Genomic DNA, 22,201 nt, shown 5'->3' on the forward strand with positions numbered 1-22,201 from the left:
AACAGTATAAATGTTTGGGATGTTTTGTAAACGTTTGTTTTATGGGTGAAAGTATAAACGTTTGGGATGTTTTGTAAATGTTTTTTTATGGGTGAAAGTATAAACGTTTGTTTTATGGGTGACAGTAGAAATGTTTGGGATGATTGGCAAACGTTTGCTTTATGGGTGAAAGTATAAACGTTTGGGATGTTTTGTAAATGTTTATTTTATGGGTGAAAGTATAAACGTTTGTTTTCTGGGTGACAGTATAAATGTTTGGAATTTTTTGTAAACATTTGCTTTATGGGTGAAAGTATAAACGTTTGGTTTATGGGTGAAAGCATAAATGTTTGGGATGTTTTGTAAACATTTGCTTTATGGGTGAAGGTATAAACGTTTGTTTTATGGGTGACAGTATAAAAGTTTAGGATGATTTGTAAACGTTTGCTTTATGGGTGAAAGTATAAACGTTTGGGATATTTTGTAAACGTTGTTTTATGGTGAAAGTATAAACGTTAGGAATTTTTTGTAAAATGTTTTTATGGGTGAAAGTATAAACGTTTGGGATGTTTTGTAAAATGTTTTTATGGGTGAAAGTATAAACGTTTGGGATGATTGGCAAATGTTTCTTTGATGGGTGAAAGTATAAACGTTTGGGATATTTTGTAAACGTTGTTTTATGGCGAAATTATCAACGTTTAGAATGTTTTGTAAATGTTTGTTTTATGGGTGAAAGTATAAAAGTTTGAAATGTTTGTTTTATGGGTGAAAGTATAAACGTATGGAATGTTTTGCAAACGTTTGCTTTATGGGTGAAAGTTTAAACGTTTGGAATGTTCTGCAAATGTTTGTTTTATGGTGAAATTATCAACGTTTGGGATGTTTGGCAAACGTTTGCTTTATGGGTGAAAGTATAAATGTTCGGATGTTTTTAAACGTGTGTTTTATGGGAGAAAGTATAAACGTTTGGAAGGTTTTTTAAACTTTTGTTTCATGGGTAAAAGTATAAACGTTATGAATTTTTTTTATACGTTTGTTTCATGGGTAAAAGTATAAACGTTTGGGAGGGTTGGCAAACGTTTGCTTTATGGGTGAAGGTATAAACGTTTGGAATGTTTTGTAAACGTTTATTTTATGGTGAAAGTATAAACGTTTAGAATGTTTAGCAAACGTTTGCTTTATGGGTGAAAGTATAAACGTTTGGAATGTTTTGCAAACGTTTGTTTTATGGGTAAAAGTATAAACGTTTAGAATGTTTAGCAAACGTTTGCTTTATGGGTGAAAGTATAAACGTTTGAGATATTTTGTAAACGTTTGCTTTATGGGTGAAAGTATAAACGTTTGGGATGATTGGCAAACGTTTGCTTTATGGGTGAAAGTATAAACGTTTGGGATGTTTAGCAAACGTTTGTTTTATGGGTGAAAGTATAAATGTTTGTGATGTTTAGCAAACGTTTGTTTTATGGGTGAAAGTATAAACGTTTGGGATGGTTGGCAAACGTTTGTTTTATGGGTGAAAGTATAAATGTTTGGGATGTTTAGCAAACGTTTGTTTTATGGGTGAAAGTATAAATGTTTGGGATGTTTAGCAAACGTTTGTTTTATGGGTGAAAGTATAAACGTTTGGGATGGTTGGCAAACGTTTGTTTTATGGGTGAAAGTATAAATGTTTGGGATGTTTGGCAAACGTTTGCTTTATGGGTGAAAGTATAAACGTTTGGGATGATTGGCAAACGTTTGCTTTATGGGTGAAAGTATAAACGTTTGGAATGTTTTGTAAACGTTTGCTTTATGGGTGAAAGTATAAACGTTTGGAATGTTTTGAAAATGTTTTTTATAGGCGAAAGCATCAATGTTTGGGATGTTTTTTAAACGTTTGCTTTATGGGAGAAAGTATAAACGTTTGGAATGTTTTGTAAACGTTTGTTTTACGGGTGAAAGTATAAACGTTTGGAATGTTTTGTAAACGTTTGCTTTATGGGTGAAAGTATAAACGTTTGGAATGTTTTGTAAACGTTTACTTTACGGGTGAAAGTATAAACGTTTGGGATGATTGGCAAACGTTTGCTTTATGGGTGAAAGTATAAACGTTTGGAATGTTTTGTAAACGTTTGCTTTATGGGTGAAAGTATAAACGTTTGGAATGTTTTGTAAACGTTTGTTTTATGGGTGAAAGTATAAATGTTTGGGATGTTTGGCAAACGTTTGCTTTATGGGTGAAAGTATAAACGTTTGGGATGTTTGGCAAACGTTTGCTTTATGGGTGAAAGTATAAACGTTTGGGATGTTTAGCAAACGTTTGTTTTATGGGTGAAAGTATAAACGTTTGGGATGTTTGGCAAACGTTTGTTTTATGGGTGAAAGTATAAATGTTTGGGATGTTTAGCAAACGTTTGTTTTATGGGTGAAAGTATAAACGTTTGGGATGGTTGGCAAACGTTTGCTTTATGGGTGAAAGTATAAACGTTTGGAATGTTTTGTAAACGTTTGCTTTATGGGTGAAAGTATAAACGTTTGGAATGTTTTTTATAGGCGAAAGCATCAATGTTTGGGATGTTTTTTAAACGTTTGCTTTATGGGTGAAAGTATAAACGTTTGGGATGTTTTGTAAACTTTTGTTTTATGGGTGAAAGTAAAAACGTTTGGAATGTTTTATAAACGTTTGCTTTATGGTGAAATTATAAACGTTTGGGATGTTTTGCAAACGCTTTTTCTATAGGTGAGTTTCACCAAATGGAACGTTTTGCAAACGTTTGTTTTATGGGTGAAAGCATCAACATTTGGAATGTTTTGAAAACATTTATATTACATATCACTATTTAGAACGGGTTGCAAACGTTTGCTCTATGGGTATAAACATCACCAATAGGAGTATTTTTACGTTCCATTAACATAAACATTTTGCAAACATTTGTTATATGGGCGAAGGTAACATCATGAGGATTTTTCAAAACGTTTTTTATGGGGAAGTAAACAAACGTTTTACAAAGGGTTCCTATGAGTTAGAGCATCATTATTAGAAACATTTTTACAACATTTAAATAATGGTTGAGAGCATCGACTTTACAAACGTTTTCTCAATATATGTTATTGTTAAAACCATTAAAGGTTTTAAATTCTGCTCATGAATGGCAGAGGCAAGGGACAGTGACATTGTCCTATCAAGCAGGACAATTCCCTAGATACTGCCCATATATACATATGATCAGCGCTCAAGCCCCCTCTCCATCCAAGCTAGGACCAAGGAGGGCCAGGCAATGGCTGCTGATGACTCAGCAGATAGATCTATAGGCTCCCCCAAACCCCACATCCTTAACTCACAAGGATGGTGAGGTTGCAGCGACCAAAGAGAATATGAAGTTTGAGCGGGACTCGAACCCCAGTCCGGTATTCACCAGTCAGGGACGTTACCACATTAGCCACCACTAGAACCATTTATAATACGTTTCTTTTGGCTGTAATATTCATCAACATAACGTTTGTATTTAGTGAAATAGTCAGTTCTTGTGAACGAACTAACAAACTAATCACATACTGTAGGTGTCTGATACGGGTAGCAAGAAACCACATACCTACGACGTAGCATAGGGCTTCTTATTAAGAGGCAATGGGTCAACATGAGGCATGAGAGGTGCTTAGACGACTGATTGAGAAGGCCATAATTAAATCCAGTTTGCTCAGACTATATTCGGAGCGAGAGAAACGTCTTGCGATTTGACCATTAGACAGTAATTGGTTTACCTAACCCGAGATGTAGGGTTTATCGCCTTTAATGATAATAATAATAATAATAATAATTCAATACAAAAGTCTAATAGCTTATAGATAAGTCTTTTCAAACACAGTATTATTATATTGTCCAGAGAGACGTCTTTTATCTTTAGGCACCACTAGGATATTAATTAAGAGTATGTATGTATGCAAATATATATATATATATATATATATATATATACATATATATATATGTATATCAAAATGCCCTAGACATGTCCATATTCTTATCTGGGGCATGGACAGTTTCCATCAACACGCTGGCCATGGCCAACTGCAGATTGGTGATGGCGGGAGACTTTAGTTTCATCTCCCACAACAAACAGCAAACCAATCTAGTACGGTGGCCCTGAGTAGCACAGCCTTGCTGATCACGACGATACGCAAACCCTCTTTCACTGCGTTAACGTGTTCCCATTCTGAAGGGGGATGACTGTATGTATGTATATATATATTTTTGGGCTCAAGCCATGTCGTCCTGATGGAAGGTTCCTTCAGTAGCTTCCTTTGGATATATATGACTACCATAATAGTCCTGATGGAAGGTTCCTTCAGTAGCTTCCTTTGGATATATATGACTACCATAATATCTCTGGGAATATTATGGTAGTCATATATATCCAAAGGAAGCTACTGAAGGAACCTTCCATCAGGACGACATGGCTATCTCACCCAAAAATAGATTTTTCGCTTTGCTTAAAATCCGTTTTATATATATATATATATATATATATATAGATAGATAGATATATAAATAGATAGATAGATATTTAGATAGATAGATAGATAGATAGATAAATAGATATCTCACTCCAATCGATCAAAAGCTCTCAAATCGTTTCCATGTACCGGAGCAACTACACACATTAGAACAAGTTCCATTTGGAAAGGGATGACTGTATATATATATATATATATATATATAGATAGATAGATAGATAGATAAATAGATAGATAGATTGATAGATAGATAGATAGATAGATAGATAAAGCTCTCAAATCGCTTCCATGTACCTCACCGACTACACAAAACCGGGTCACGTTAGAACAAGTTCCCAAAAATATCCAGGACAGAGACGGGTGAAAATTTTAACTGACAGCTGACGGGTGACGGGTGACGGGAGGCGGGTGATGGACGTTGTTAAAGAGTACGTGGCCTTTGATCTACAGTACGTCACGGGCAGATATAGATTTGAGGAAAGAAATATTGGAATATTGGAATCTGTGAAAGTTGGATGTATTATATATTAGAGGATGTGTTTTATTTATTGGATTGGGAAGAGTTTATTTGATTTATTGGATATTTTTATTTATTCTATATTAATGTATAGTCAAGATTAATAATAATAATAATAATAATAATAATAATAATAATAACATTATTAATAATAATAATAATAATGACAATAATAATAATAATAATAATAATAATAATAATAATAATAATAATAATTATCATTATTATCATCATCATTATTATTATTATTATTATTATTATTATTATTATTATTATTATTATTGTCATCATTATTATTATTATTATTATTATTATTATTGTTATTATTATTATTATTATTATTATTATTATTATTGTTACTATTATCATTATTATTTTACATATAGCTCTCTCACTGCAATAAAAAAGGTGGTGCAATGAAACTTTCATTTTCCAATATCGAATTAATCGGATTTTTGAAACATTATTTTCATTCATATTTTCCTATTCCTTCTTTTAAATTTTTTTCTAATAGTGATATCAATTTTGATCCCCTATTTACACATCTTCCTTACACTGACACAGGAGGTGATTTGGGACTTTCGTTTATTATAAACAATCTAGTGAATTTATTTATTTTTTTGTAAGGGAAAGGCTGCAGTGACAAGTGGAACTTTGGAACGTTCGTTCCCTGACGAAGAACCTAAATTTCGAAACAGTTATTTCATAATTTTTAAAATCCAGAAAATAGAATAAAGAATAAAGAAATAAAGAAAAATTACGACGCGGAGAGAGAGAGAGAGAGAGAGAGAGAGAGAGAGAGAGAGAGAGAGAGTGAAAACATTAGAAAGGCTAAGCTACAGAGAAAAAATAAAAACTTGGAAAGCCTTAGAGAGAGAGAGAGAGAGAGAGAGAGAGAGAGAGAGGGTGAAAACAATAGAAAGGCTAAGCTACAGAGAAAAAAATAAAAACTTGGAAAGCCTTAGAGAGAGAGAGAGAGAGAGAGAGAGAGAGAGAGAGTGAAAACAATAGAAAGGCAAAGCTACAGAGAGAAAAAATAAAAACACGGAAAGCCTTAGAGAGAGAGAGAGAGAGAGAGAGAGAGAGAGAGAGAGAGATTCTTTATAATCACAATTACTTGATCAATGTCAGACAAAATCATCACAAGAATTTGTCAAATATTAAAGCAGGGGAGAGAGAGAGAGAGAGAGAGAGAGAGAGAGAGAGAGAGAGAGAGAGATCCATTATAATCACAACAATAACTTGACCAATGTAAGACAAAATCATCACAAGAATTTGTCTAATATTAAAGCAGGAGAGAGAGAGAGAGAGAGAGAGAGAGAGAGAGAGAGACACTTTGCACTCCAAAGATGTTAATTAGAGAAAGGAAGAGGCAGTTAATTCGAATAAGAGATTCAGGTAATTAAATTCATCTTGACAGCTCCTCAGCCTCTCTGGCTCTCTCTCTAGACATTATTATTATTATTACTAACCAAGCTACAACCCTAGTTTTAAAAGCAGGATGCTATAAGCCCAAGGGCTCCAAAAGGGAAAATAGCATTAGACTTGACTAGTTCTGGCCACAAAGATTTGCTGTTAGTTGAAATATCTGACCTATAGGGGCTTATTATTATTATTATTATTATTATTATTATTATTATTATTATTATTATTATTATTATTATTATTATTATTATTATTATTATCTAAGCTACAACCCTAGTTTTAAAAGCAGGATGCTATAAGCCCAAGGGCTCCAACAGGGAAAAGTAGCATACTGTTGTAAGGGAATAAGGAAATAATTGAACTACGAAAGAAGTAATTAACAAATAAAACAAGATATTTTAAGGACAGTAACATAAAAATAAATCTATCTAGACATTATTATTATTATTATTATTATTATTATTATTATTATTATTATTATTATCTAAAATACATCTCTTGTTGGAAAAGCAGGATGCTATAAGCCCAAGGGATCAAACAGGGAAAAATAAACCCATTGAGGCAAGGAAACAAGGAAATAAATAAACTAAATAAGAAATAATGAACAATTAACATAAGGTATTCAAAGAACAGTAACAACATTAAAATAAATCTATCACATATAAACTATAAAAACTTTAACAAAACAAGAGGCAAAGAAATAAGATAGAATAGTGTGCCCGAGTGTACACTCAAGCAAGAGAACTCTAGCCCAAGACAGTGGAAGACCATAGTACAGAGGCTATGGCACTACCCAAGACCAGAGAATAATGGTTTGACTTTGTAGTGTCCTTCTCCTAGAAGAGCTGCTTATCATAGCTAAAGAGTCTCTTCTACCTCTACCAAGAGGAAAGTGGCCACTGAACAATTACAGTGCAGTAGTTAACCCCTTAAGAGAAGAATTGTTTGGTAATCTCAGTGTTGTCAGGTGTGTGAGGTCAGAGGAGAATGTGGAAAGAATAGGTCAGACTAATCGGTGTATGTGTAGGCAAAGACAAGATGAGCCGTAACCAGAGAGAGGGATCCAGTGTAGTACTGTCTGGCCAGTTATTGGACCCAATAACTCTCTAGCAGTAGTATCTCAACGGGTGGCTGGTGCCTTGGCCAACTTACTACTTTGTTATATTCAAGTTTTAAAGTTTATAGTATTATTATAGTTCAACTTCTCGTAGTTTTTCCTTATTTCCTTTCCTCACTGGGCTAATTTCCCTGTTGGAGCTCTTGGGCTTATAGCATCCTGCTTCTCCTACTAAGGTTGTAGCTTAGCAAGTAATAATAATAATATAATAACAATAACAATAATAACAATAATAACAATAGTAATAGTAATAATAATAATAATTATAATAACAACAATAACAATAATAATAACAATAGTAATAATAATAATAATAACAATAATAACAATAATAATAATAATAATAATAATAATAATAATAATAATAATAATCATTGTACATTACCAAAATGAATGCAGAATCAACATCAACAAATACAGTTAAAAGATAAATTAATTAAATCCAACCTAATTATCATTATAATCAACCTTTAACAACAATATCATCACACGAAACAAGACCTTAATTTACCTCAACCAAAAAAAAAAAAAAAAAAAAAAAAAAAAAAAAAAAAAGCTGAACAGGATTTTAACCTAATTTACCGCTGACTTAAAGGATTTTGTGGTCATAAACGAGGACTATGTGAATATCTAGTGGCTTGAGATGATATACAAAACCTATTATGGGTCTGACGTAAGTCTCTTTTTTAATAGTTTATATATGAAAGATGTGTTTTAATGTTGTTACTGTTCTTATGTTTTATTTTAATTGTTTTATTACTTCTCATATAGTTTATTTCCTTGATTTCTTTCCTCACTAGACTGTTTTTAATTGTTGGAGCCCTTGGGTTTAGAGTTTTCTTTTTAAACTAGGGTTGTAGTTTAGCTAGTAGTAGTAGTAGTAGTAGTAGTAGTAGTAGTAGTAGTAGAATGATAATGATAATAATAAAATAATAATTATAACAATAATAAAAATAATAATAATATTGATAATAATAATAATGGTAATGATAATAATAACAACGACAATAATAATAATAATAATAATAATAATAATGATAATAATAATAATAATAATAATAATGATAATAATAATAATAATACTAACGATAATAAAAAAATAATAATAATAATAATAATAATAATAATGATAATAATGATGATAATAATAATAATAATGATGATAATAATAATAATAATAATAATAATAATAATAATAATAATAACAAAGATGTAAAATTATTCATTATTTGAGTCTGATCTCAACTTTTGTCAAAGTGAATAAGTCTATAATTCAATATGAACTAACTTAATTAATTGATTATCTTATTATTTAATTAGTTGATTAATGGAGACTTTTTAACAAATTCCCTTTTGGAAATTTGCATATTAATTGAATCTATTATCAATTCCTTCTTGGGAAATTATTATCCAGTCAGAAGATATTTTGGAAAAAGATATATTGAACTGGAAAATGCTTTTTTTGATTTAATAAAATAAATATTTTATCTTTTAATAAAATATCAAAGGGTATTTCCATAGTCTTTCATCTGATTTTTCATACTGATATTTTTACAAATGGCCTTGCCTTTTGCTCTTCATAAAGTGGCCTTCGGAACCTTTCCATCGCCCAGACATACCTTACGAATCCCGGTCAGTCAATCAATAATGTAAAAGAGGGTCGAAAACATAAGACTTTACGTACCACATCAAGCTAAAGAAGTTGGACAACTTGAAAGAAACACCTTTATACTATCTACAGTGAGCCATGAAAAAAACACAGTATAGACTCAACACTTATTTCTAAAAAGTCAATTGTACTAATAAAATCAAATTGAAATTTAATTACTTTTTTCCCTTTACTGCCAATCTTTGGAATGATCTTCCTACCAACGATACCTCACTATTCTTCCCTTGTCGATCTATCTACTCTCCAGGTCTACTTTTTCAATTAGGTATAAGTATCGCTATGTTCCATTCCTTTTTCAGCCACCTATATCACCTTTACGAGAAATCACTCTTCTTACCTATTCATTCAGAACCTTTCCACCAACCAGATGTACCATAGGAATCCCGGTCAGCCACTCAATCATACAGACAATGCAACTTTATTATATCACTATGTTACATTCCTTTTTCAGCTCTTTATCACCTTTACAAGAGGGATCATTCTTCTTGGCTATTCATTTGGAACTTTTCCAGCACCCAGACATACCTTACAAATCTCGATCAGCCACTCAATCACACAAACACTGCAACTTCATTAGCTAAAATGTCTTAATTCCTATCATCTTTTTCGTATTTTCTTCAAGGTTAAGCGAGTCAAGAGGATGCAAAGTTGACATTGGCCTAAGAGATATCACTCTTCTTTCCTATTCATTCGGAACGTTTCCATCACCTAGACATACCTTACAAATTCCAATCAGTCAATCATATAAACAATATATCTTTGTTAGATAGAATTCCTTAATTCTTATCATCCATTCGTATTTTCTCCCAGGTTAAGTTAGATAAAGAACGCAAGGGTAACTACAGCCTTGCTCTTTGCTCTTCCCTAAGTGGCCTTCGGAACCTTTCCATCACACAGACATACCTTACAAGTCCTGGTCAGTCAATCAATCTTATAAAAGATACATCTTTATCAGATATAATTCCTTAATTCCTACCATCCACTTGTATTTTCCTCAAGGTTACGTTAGATAAAGGGCACAAGGTTAACAATGGCCTTGCCCTTTGCTCTTCACAAAGTGGCCTCCGGAACCTTTTCATCACCCACACATACCTTACAAGTCCCGGTCAGTCAACCAATCTTATAAACAATAGATCTTTATCATATAGACTTCCTTGATTCCTACCATCCTTTCATATTTTTTTTAAGGTTAAGATAAAGGGCACAAGATTAACAGCAGCCTTGCCCTTTGCTCTTCACAAAGTGGCCTTTGGAACCTTTCCATCACCCAGATATACCTTACAAATCCTGGTCAGTCAATCAATCTTATAAACAATACATATGTATAAGATAAAATTCCTTAAATCCTACCATCCATTCGTATTTTCCTCAAGGTTAACTTAGATAAAGGGCACAAGGTTAACAGCAGGCCTTGCCCTTCACAAAGCGGCCTTGCTCTCAGCTCTTCCAAAAAGAAAAGGCTCAAGGCTCTCTCCTCTCCCTGCTTCATGCATTGGAGAAAAACGACGTGAGAATCTCTCTCTCCAGGTAAACATGCAAAACAGCTCAGGTGAGCTATACGAACCCCATAAAGAAATAAATTCCACCGTGAAGGAAAACTCCACCCGTTGCACGAGAGAAACGTTATGGGCATGCAACGCGTTCGTTGCAATGTGTAGGAAGTGTATTTTACCTCTCTCGACGTAGGCAGATGTTGAAATAAATTTCCCTTCTTACTCAAGTGAAGGGAAATGCAAAAAATGCATGCGAGGTGAAATCTAAGTTTTTTTATATAACTCAGTGGTTCATTTATGGATTTTGTGATGGTTTTGTGATTTGGTCTGCTCAAATTACTTTTTTTTTTAATTCATGTATGAGTAAGGCAATGTTTGCAACATTAAAATTAATTTTACAACAAGTTCTTATGGGAATAACACTAGGAGACAGAAAGAGAGCAACATAGATACGAGGTCAAACTAATGTATTATTATTATTATTAAGGTACAACCCTAGTTGGGAAAGCAGGACACTATAAGGCCAGGGGCTCCGACATGGAAAATAGCCCTGTGAGGAAAGGAAACAAGGAAAAATGAAATATTTTAAGAACAGTAACATTAGAATAAATATCTCCTATATAAAATAAAAAAAAAAACTTTAACAAAACCAGAGGAAGAGAAATAAGATAGAATAGTGAGCCCAAGTGTAGAGGAAAAATAGTGTGCCCAAGTGTACTCTCAAGCAAGAGGATATTCTAACAACTTGTAAGAAAAAGAAATGGACATGGTCAGGACATATAATGAGAATGACAGACAATAGATAAACATTAAGAATAACAGAATGAGTCGATAGAGATTGCTAAAGAAGCAGGAGAAGGAAGAGAAGACGATGGATTGACGAGCTAAGAAAATTTGCTAGTATAGACTGGTAAAAAAAAAGAGACAAAAGATTAATGGTTTAAAGTGTCTGGTTTCAGTTCCCGTTCCATCAAAATAGATGCTCACCAGAACGTCAGCCGGGCAAGCCCAAACCACCCACTGTGGTGTCCTACCACAGCAGTAGCCTCCCCAGTAAACAGCTTGAACTCACGCTCCCGGGCGGGGATAGATCTGCTGCCATGCGAATGATAGGCGAATGCGTTACCACTGAACTAGCTAGGAGGCAAACAGGAATGGATGGGCATGTCTGAGGCCTTTGCCTTACAATGGACTAGTTACGGCCGAGGATAAGGCCGGTGCTGATAAAGTACTTATATGCATTTGTGTACGTATACTAGCAGCAGTACACATACGCTTACTTTCGTGTAAATATGACATATGTATGTATGTATAACAAACGATCAGTTCCTTCTACTTACAAGCATACATGTATATGAACAATATGAAAATAATTATATATATACTGTATATATATATATATATATATATAGTTTACATATATATATATATAGTTTACATATATATATATATATATATACAGTTTACATATATATATATATACAGTTTACATATATATATATATATATATATATAATACAATGAATATCAAATGCTTACCAATACCCACACAATTTTACAAATATATATATATATATATGAATACAATGAATATCAAATGCTTACCAAGATGACCGCTTCCCTCTAATTTCAAATCATACCACCAAGTACAACATTTTACACAAAGGGTCACATGAAGCCAATACTTAATATCCAACGACTTTAAGCGTTACGATGACCAACTGCAACATCGCCTGCACACCCACAGCAGTCGAGTACCGTGGCATGACTTCCCCACCCCAGAAATCCTTAATCAAAACTTGAACCTCGCCTCTACTGGCTGAGTCATCAGCAGCTATTGCCTGGCCCGCCCTGTTCCTAGCATTATGGAGAGCGGGCTTGGTGTTGATCATAAGTATATAGGGTCAGTCTCTAGGATATTGTCCTGCCTCTAGACTAGAGCATTGTCCTGTCTATATGACATTGGCCTGTTGCTAGGGCATTGTCCTGTCTTTAGGGCATAGTCCTGTTGCTGGGACTCTGGACTGTCTCTAAGACATTGTCCTGTTGTCAGGACATTGCCCTGTCTCTAGAGCATTGCCCTTTTGCTAGGACATTGGACTGTCTCTAGGGCATTGTCCTGTCTCTAGGCCATTGTCCTAATGCTAGGGCATTAGCCTGTCTCTAGGGCATTGTCCTGTCTCTGGGACATTTTCCTGTCTCTGGGACATTGTCCTGTCTCTATGGCATTGTTCTGTCTCTGGGACATTGTCCTGTCTCTCGGACATTGTCCTGTCTCTGGGATATTGTCCTGTCTCTAGGGCATTGTCCTGTCTCTGGGACATTGTCCTATCTCTGGGACATTGTCCTGTCTCTAAGGCATTGCCCTGTCGTGTTTGTGGAAAGGTTATCACACAATGTCCTACTACGCACCCACCCGCGCACCCACAGCACTCGAGCGCCACATCACGCCATCTTCACACCAGAGACACGACAAAATAAAGAGAAATCCTTAATCAGAACTCGAACAAGGCCACTAAACCTTTAAAAAGAATAACCTCATTAAACTTCGCAACTTTTGCTTGATGAGAAAACTCGATGAGTCGAACAACGCTGCTGCTGCGTCTGAAAACTCTGGGAAAAAGTCTCGTTAACTTTAGGGCTAAACCTTGTTTGTGCTTGCGCTTGTGTGTGTGTGAAGGCTTGTTATGCCTCCGGTGATATTGCTCCGGTAATGGAGTTGATGCTGATGTAAATACATTGTGGCGGCAACTTTAAAAGCGTATGTGGGGGAAATTATGACGTCCGCTGTACAATTTTCGCTCCGGTGGTTTTTGAGAGTTTTAAAGGTTCTTTATCGGCAGCTGGGATAGGATTCAAAGGTACCTCGTGAGAGGAAAGGGTAGGATTCAGAGGTACTTCGCGAGAGGCTGGGGTAAGATTAAAAAGGGACCTCGTGGTAGGCTGGGGTAGGATTCAAAGATACCTCGTGGGAGCCTGGGGTAGGATTCAAAAGTACCTCGTGAGTGGCAGTGGTATGATCCAAATGTACCTCGTGAGTGGCAGTGGTATGATCCAAAGGTACCTCGTGAGTGGCAGTGGTATGATCCAAAGGTACCTCGTGAGAGGCTGGGGGTAGGATTCAAAGATACCTCGTGGGAGCCTGGGGTAGGATTCAAAAGTACCTCGTGAGTGGCAGTGGTATGATCCAAATGTACCTCGTGAGTGGCAGTGGTATGATCCAAAGGTACCTCGTGAGAGGCTGGGGTAAGATTAAAAAGGTACCTCGTGAGAGGCTGGGATAGGATTCAAAGGTACCTCGTGAGAGGAAAGGGTAGGATTCAGAGGTACCTCGCGAGAGGCTGGGGTAAGATTAAAAAGGGACCTCGTGGTAGGCTGGGGTAGGATTCAAAGATACCTCGTGGGAGCCTAGGGTAGGATTCAAAAGTACCTCGTGAGTGGCAGTGGTATGATCCAAAGGTACCTCGTGAGTGGCAGTGGTATGATCCAAAGGTACCTCGTGAGTGGCAGTGGTATGATCCAAAGGTACCTCGTGAGAGGCTGGGGTAGGATTCAAAGGTACCTAATTCGTGGGAGGCTGGGGTAAGATTCAAAGATACCTCATGAAAGGCTGGGGTAGGATCCAAAGGTACCTCGTGAGAGGCTGGAGCAAGATTCAAAAGTACCTCATGAGAGGCTGGGGTAGGATCCAAAGGTACCTCGTGAGAGGCTGGGGCAAGATTAAAAAGGTACCTCATGAAAGGCTGGAGTGGGGTCTAGTTATTGTCTTTATCCTTCATCTGTCCATTCATGAATGACCTTTAAACAATTGTGAGAGAGAGAGAGAGAGAGAGAGAGAGAGAGAGAGAGAGAGAGAGAGAGAGAGAGAGAGAGAGAGAGAGAGAGAGAGAGAGAGAGAGAGAGAGTAAAATGGCCCTCTTTAGTGATGTTTACAGGTCACCAAACGAAGTTTTCTAAGTGTATTTCCATCTTTCTATGTTCAGGTTTCCAAATTATTCTATCTTCCCTGAGAATAATTATAAGCATCCCTTTTCAAGCGTCGGAAAAGTCCATAACCCAGATATGAAATGTAAAGGCAATTGCTAAACCTGGAGGTGAATGGCAACTACCAGCAAACGTTTTATCATTGCTAAATCTGGTGGTGAATGGCAACTACCAGCAAACGTTCTATCACTGCTAAATCTGGTGGTGAATGGCAACTATCAACAAACGTTCTAACATTGCTAAAGCTGGTGGTGAATGGAAACTATTAACAAACGTTCTATCACTGCTAAATCTGGTGGTGAATGGCAACTATCAACAAACGTTCTAACATTGCTAAAGCTGGTGGGGAATGGCAACTATCAATAAACGTTCTATCATTGCTAAATCTGGTGGTGAATGGCAACCATCAATAAACGTTCTATCATTGCTAAATCTGGTGGTGAATGGCAACCATCAATAAACGTTCTCTCATTGCTAAATCTGGTGGTGAATGGCAACTATCAACAAACGTGTTATCATCGCTAAATCTGGTACTGAATGGCAACTACCAGCAAACGTTTTATCATTGCTAAATCTGGTGCTGAATGGCAACTACCAACAAACGTTTTATCAATGCTAAAGCTGGTACTGAATGGCAACTACCAACAAACGTTTTATCATTGCTAAATCTGGTGCTGAATGGCAACTATCAACAAACGTTTTATCATAGCTAAATCTGGTACTGAATAGCAACTATCAACAAACGTTTTATCATTGCTAAATCTGGTGGTGAATGGCAACTATCAACAAATGTTCTAACATTGGTAAATCTTGTGGTGAATGGCAACTATCAATCACGTTCTATCATTGGTAAATCTTGTGGTGAATGGCAACTATCAATCACGTTCTATCATTGCTAAATCTGGTGGTGAATGGCAACTAATACCAACGTTCTATCATTGGTAAATCTTGTGGTGAATGGCAACTATCAATCACAATCTATCATTGCTATATCTGGTGGTGAATGGCACCTATCAACAAACGTTCTAGTACTGCTAAATCTGGTGGTGTATTGCAACTATCAACAAACGTTCACTGAACCTCTCTTGCATTATAAATACTTACATCGGAAAAATTTATTAACAATATCTAAGACAATAATAATCCATTGATAAATAAAATGTAAAATCGAGTCTGTTCTAATCATAAGAGACATTTTTACTCGAAGTATTAATATTCTAATATTATATGAATGACAGGTGTCAAGACTTGAAATGTCTTTCCAACTTACCCAAGAGTCTCAGCTACGTCTGCAGAAATCTGGAAAAGAAGATGATGGAAGTTTTAATATCACTCGAGGTTTTTTTTTTATCTTTTCATTTTCCTATTATCCATCTCTTTCGTTTTAAATTATTACAATTTCTTTATTATGTTAGTGTCTTTATTTAAGTCTATTTTACAAAATATATTGTAATTCTCTTGTGATAAAAATTTGTATAAAAATATTTTTCTTGTTGATATACAAATTACTAAATAATTAGTGGAAATTGTACAAAGGTAAAAAAACAAAATGTATATTTTCTTGCTCGAATTACAAATTAGAAAATTGGCTATTATACAAAACATAAAAAACAAAATGTATATATATATATATATATATATATGTAATATATATATATATATATATATAAATAGTATATATATTATTAAAATATAAATATATATATATATATATATATATAATTCATATATATATATATATATATATATATTTATATTTTAATAATATATATTATATTATATATACTATATATATATATATATATTTCAATCAAAATAAAAATAAATTTTGCAGGATTTGAGATACTTGTAAACTTGTTAATTTTATTCTTTTATCCATTACCTATATATAGTTTATTTGCAATACATATCTTTCCTTTCCTCACTGGGCTACTTCCCCTGTTGGAGCCCTTGGGATTGTAATATCTTTGCGTTCCCAACTAGGGTTGTAGTAAGAATAATCATAATAATAATAATAATAATAATAATAATAATAATAATAATAATAATAAAAAAATAGAGGGGCACTTATTTCTCGACCTTTACTTTGAACCAAGTTTGAAGTCTCTGTGACAACAATATCCAAACTTAGGGCTGATGACGTGAATTGGACATTTTGCTTGACCTTGACCTTTGACCTTGACCTTCCAAAATTTAATAATTTCCAACTTTTTACATTGCAATTATTTCCTGCAAGTTTCATTACTCTACGATTTAAAATTGTGGTCAGGAAGCTGTTCACAAACAAACACACACACAAACAGGGGGTAAAACATAACCTCCTTCCAACTTCGTTGACGGAGGTAATAATAATACTGATAATAATAGAAAATAAATAACCAATTAAATGACTACTTATTCATTCTCTCTCTCTCTCTCTCTCTCTCTCTCTCTCTCTCACTCATAATAATAGAAAATGAATAATCAATTAAATGACTACTTATTTTCTCTCTCTCTCTCTCTCTCTCTCTCTCTCTCTCTCTCTCTCCTACAACTATCAATTTCTCTTCAACCTTAAAGCTATCTCTTAACAGATTCAACAACTTAATCTCTTCATCTCCCAAGTAACTCACCAACAGTCTCTCTCTCTCTCTCTCTCTCTCTCTCTCTCTCATTTACCCTTAAAGTGACCTAATTATGTGCGGGTCACGTCAACTCAGTATGTCATTTACCGTAACTTTCCAGTTCTTGTTTGAAAATAGCTACACTGGACTCTAATCAGATACACGAGAGTACACAGACACATACTCTCTCTCTCTCTCTCTCTCTCTCTCCTCTCTCTCTCTCTCTTTGGCATATACATACACATATATACACGTCCACAGATACACAGATTTGCATGCTTCGTAATATCGGTTCCATACAATAGTGGACAAATTATATTCTCTCTCTCTCTCTCTCTCTCTCCTCTCTCTCTCTCTCTCTCTCTCTCTCTCATAGATATACAGTATACTGTTATTATTATTATTATTATTATTATTATTATTATTACTTGCTAAGCTACAACCCTGGGTTGGAAAAGCAGGACGATGTAAGCCCAAGAGCTCCTAAAGGGGACAATAGCCCAGTGAGGAAAGGAAAACAAGGAAAAACTAAATAATCTCAGGTGTTGTCAGGTGTATGAGGACAGAGGAGAATCTTCAAAGAATAGGCCAGACTATTCGGTGTATATGTAGGCAAAGGGATAGTGAACCGTAAGCAGAGAGAAGGACCCAATGTAGTACTGTCTGGCCAGTCAAAGGACCCCATAACTCTCTAGCGGTAGTATCTCAACGGGTGGCTGCATATATATTTGCAGGGAAACGAGACTCTCTCTCTCTCTCTCTCTCTCCTCTCTCTCTCTCTCTCTAACTAAGAGAGAGTAACATAGGCTTGAAACTTCTCTCAGCCAATAACAACAAGGAGAACAAGAATATGAAACTCTTCTTCGAAAGCTAGAGTGAATTCAAGACCTCAGGTGTTAAAATACACCTTAATAACCTGCAATTAATGCTTAATTAGGCTCATTTGCATATTCAAAAGGGGGTAATTAATGAGGGAGTTCCATGGTTTAATGTATGGCTGTACTGGTGATGAGCGTGTTTGTGTATTTTGTAGATTATTTGGTCTGTTTGTTTGTTTTTGTTTGTGAAGTTCAGGGTCCCTTCGTTTGTGTGAATAACATCTTAACCACTTTAATGCATTGATTCATATACAGTATATACATATACATAATTTTATATATATACTGTATTATATACAACAACAACAACAACAAAAGCAGCCGTTTCTAGTCCAATGCAGGATAAAGGCCTCAGGCATGTCCTTATTCATGCTTGGCGATTTTATAACCAAGCGGGTTAATGCTAATTGGTGATGGTGGGAGACTTTAGTCTGATAATTCATTTCAAACTGTATATATACATACAGTATATGTTTATATATGTACTGTATATATATATATATATATATATATATTTAAAAACATTTATATATATATATATATAAATATATATATATATACATATATATATTTATATATAAACACATTTATATATATATATAAAATATATATATATATATATATATATATATATTGTGTCATTTCCCCTATCAAAGGTTGGCTCTATTGAACAACAAAGAAACAGTTAACAGTCACATTCCCTTCCAATTAATTATAGTCAAAATCCTCGTCATTATCATCTTGGTAAACATACAGAAAAACTCATAAGCATTACATTAAACCCCCGATACATACTGCGCTCTTTTTAATTGTCTTATAGGAACCCTTTCTTTCCAATATGTCTACCACTCCATCTGTACAGCCACTCTTTCCAAAGTAAGCTAATCCATCTCCTCGTCTAAGCTGAACTATCTATCAGCTTTCTAGTCACTGAAAAACTTTGTGTTGTTATATATCTAATCTTTTTACAGTTGGTTTTATCACCTTTATGTTTTAACAACAAACCATGAATTTTTCACTCATAGTTTCAGCATCTTTCCATCACTGAAAAATACCTTAGAGCACAAATTCTTGGTATCTTTATATGTTTTCTATCCCAGACCTGCAGTACCTTTCCATCACCAAAAGATACCTTACAAACCCTAGTTAGCCACTCAAATTATAAAGCACAAATTCTTGGTATCTTTATATGTTCTCTATCTGAGACCTGCAGGATCTTTCCATCCCCAAAAGATACCTAACAAACCCTAGTAAGCAACTCCAATTACAAAGCCCAAACTCTTGGTCTCTTCATACTTTTTTCTATCCCAGACCTGCAGGACCTTTCCATCACCAAAAGATACCTTAAAAACCCTGGTCAGCCGCTCAAATTATAAAGCCAAAACTCTAGGTATCTCTTTATACTTTTTTCTATCCCAGACCTGCAGGATCTTTCCATCCCCAAAAGATACCTTAAAAACCCTGGTCACCCCACTCAAATAATGAAGCCCCAACTCTTGGCTTTATATTTCTCAACACCTTAATAATCTGTTTAATAAAGATCTCGAAATCTATATTACTTTTGACATATATTTGTCTTTTTGGGGAAAGTGAAAACTGAGTAAAGAAATATATATATATATATATATATATATATATATCATTACATAGAGCAGCAGACATCAAATAGAATTTCAAACTTAGGATGCAAAATGCTTTCACTTATGCATAAACATGCAACATAAACACTCCGAACAGTGGAAGGTAGAACTCTCATCACCTCACCTTTTAGAAAAAAAAAATTCATTAGAATTTACATGTGTGTGTGTAAAGAGAGAGAAGAGAGAGAGAGAGGAGAGGAGAGAGAGAGAGAGAGAGTGGGATTGAATAATTGGCTGTTCAGCTTCCAGAGCATTATTTACTTTGATGTAAAACAGTGCAGAAAGAACTCTTCACTGAGAGAGAGAGAGAGAGAGAGAGAGAGAGAGAGAGAGAGAGAGAGTTAAACATAACTTACAATTCTCCATTTATTTTCGAAAACTCTTCCAAGATGGTTTTTGCAACCTGAGCTACTTCAGGTAAAAGTCAGACTCGTTCTTACATTAAAATGCAAACGTATTCGAGAAGGGAAATAAATATTCTCTTGTGTAAGATATATTCAATTATCCTCTCTCTCTCTCTCTCTCTCTCCTCTCTCTCTCTCTCTCTCTCAGTAAGGAGTTCTATCTGCACTGTTTTCCATCAAAGTAAATAATGCTCTGTTACAAGTGATTACATTACTGGAAGCTGAACAGCCAATTATTCTCTCTCTCTCTCTCTCTCTCTCTCTCTCTCTCTCTCTCTGGTATCATTACACAATTACTTGAAATACAAGAAATTAATCCTTGTTATAAATGTACAAAAACTTTTCCACACAAAATTAATAAAAACTAAAATTGCAACATTCTCTCTCTCTCTCTCTCTCTCTCTCTCTCTCTCTCTCTCTCTCTGGTATCATTTACAATTATTTGAAATACAAGAAATGAATCCTTGTTATAAATGTACCAAAAAATATTCACACATATAATCAAGGAAAACTAAACTTGCAACATTCTCTCTCTCTCTCTCTCTCTCTCTCTCTCTCTCTCTCTCATCATTTACAATTACTTGAAATACAAGAAATGAATCCTTGTTATAAATGTACCAAAAAAATTTTCACACATATATAATTAAGGAAAACTAAAATTGCAACATTCTCTCTCTCTCTCTCTCTCTCTCTCTCTCTCTCTCTCTCTGGTATCATTTACAATTACTTGAAATACAAGAAATGAATCCCTGTTATAAATGTATAAAAAAATTTTTCACACATATAATTAAGGAAAACTAAACTTGCAACATTCTCTCTCTCTCTCTCTCTCTCTCTCTCTCTCTCTCTCTCTCTCTCTCAAGGAGCAATGGCAAAAGATATAACGATTTTATGTAAATTACTTGAGAACTCCAGGGGTACAAAATTAGCATTTAAGAATATTTCTTTTTCCTTTTCCTGGAAAACAGTAAAAGGGTATTCAAGGAATACACAAACAAACAGACAAACAAACAAACACACAAACACACACACACACACACACATATATACACACACACACACACACATATATATATATATATATATACATATGAATGTTTCACTATTAAATATAGATGAGAGAAATTAAACTGAAATGGTACTTGTATATGAGAGAGAGAGAGAGAGAGAGAGAGAGAGAGAGAGAGAGAATGTTGTAAGGTCAGTTTTCCTTAACTTTTTGTATGATAATATTTGTACATTGATGAGAAGAATCAATTTCTCTTACTTCAAATAATTGAGAGAGAGAGAGAGAGAGAGAGAGGAGAGAGAGAGAGAGAGAGAGAGAGAATGTTGTAAGGTCAGTTTTCATTATCTTTTTGTATGATAATATTTTGTACATTGATAAGAAGAATCAATTTCTCTTACTTCAAATAATTGAGAGAGAGAGAGAGAGAGAGAGGAGAGAGAGAGAGAGAGAGAGAGAATGTTGTAAGGTGAGTTTTCATTAACTTTTTGTATGATAATATTTGTACATTGATAAGAAGAAATAATTTCTATTACTTCAAATAACTGAGAGAGAGAGAGAGAGAGAGAGAGAGAGAGAGAGAGAAAGCTTACATTACATTCAAACACTTAATTGGAATAGAATTTATCACGCCAAAGTCAACATATCCCAATGTGATAGTGGGGCCCTTTCTCTCTCTCTCTCTCTCTCTCTCTCTCTCTCTCTCTCTCTCTTTCGTATCATTCACAATTATTTGAAATACGAGAAATTGATTCTTCTTATCATTGTACAAAATATTATCATACAAAAAGTTATGAAAACTGACCTTACAACATTCTCTCTCTCTCTCTCTCTCTCTCTCTCTCTCTCTCTCTCAGATATTTGAAGTAATAGAAATTATTTCTTCTTATCAATGTACAAAATATTATCATACAAAAAGTTAATGAAAATAGACCTTACAACATTCTCTCTCTCTCTCTCTCTCTCTCTCTCTCTCTCTCTCTCTCTCAGAT

The sequence above is a fragment of the Palaemon carinicauda genome, chromosome 34, assembly GCF_036898095.1.
Source record: "Palaemon carinicauda isolate YSFRI2023 chromosome 34, ASM3689809v2, whole genome shotgun sequence".
Classification (NCBI taxonomy): Eukaryota; Metazoa; Arthropoda; class Malacostraca; order Decapoda; family Palaemonidae; genus Palaemon; species Palaemon carinicauda.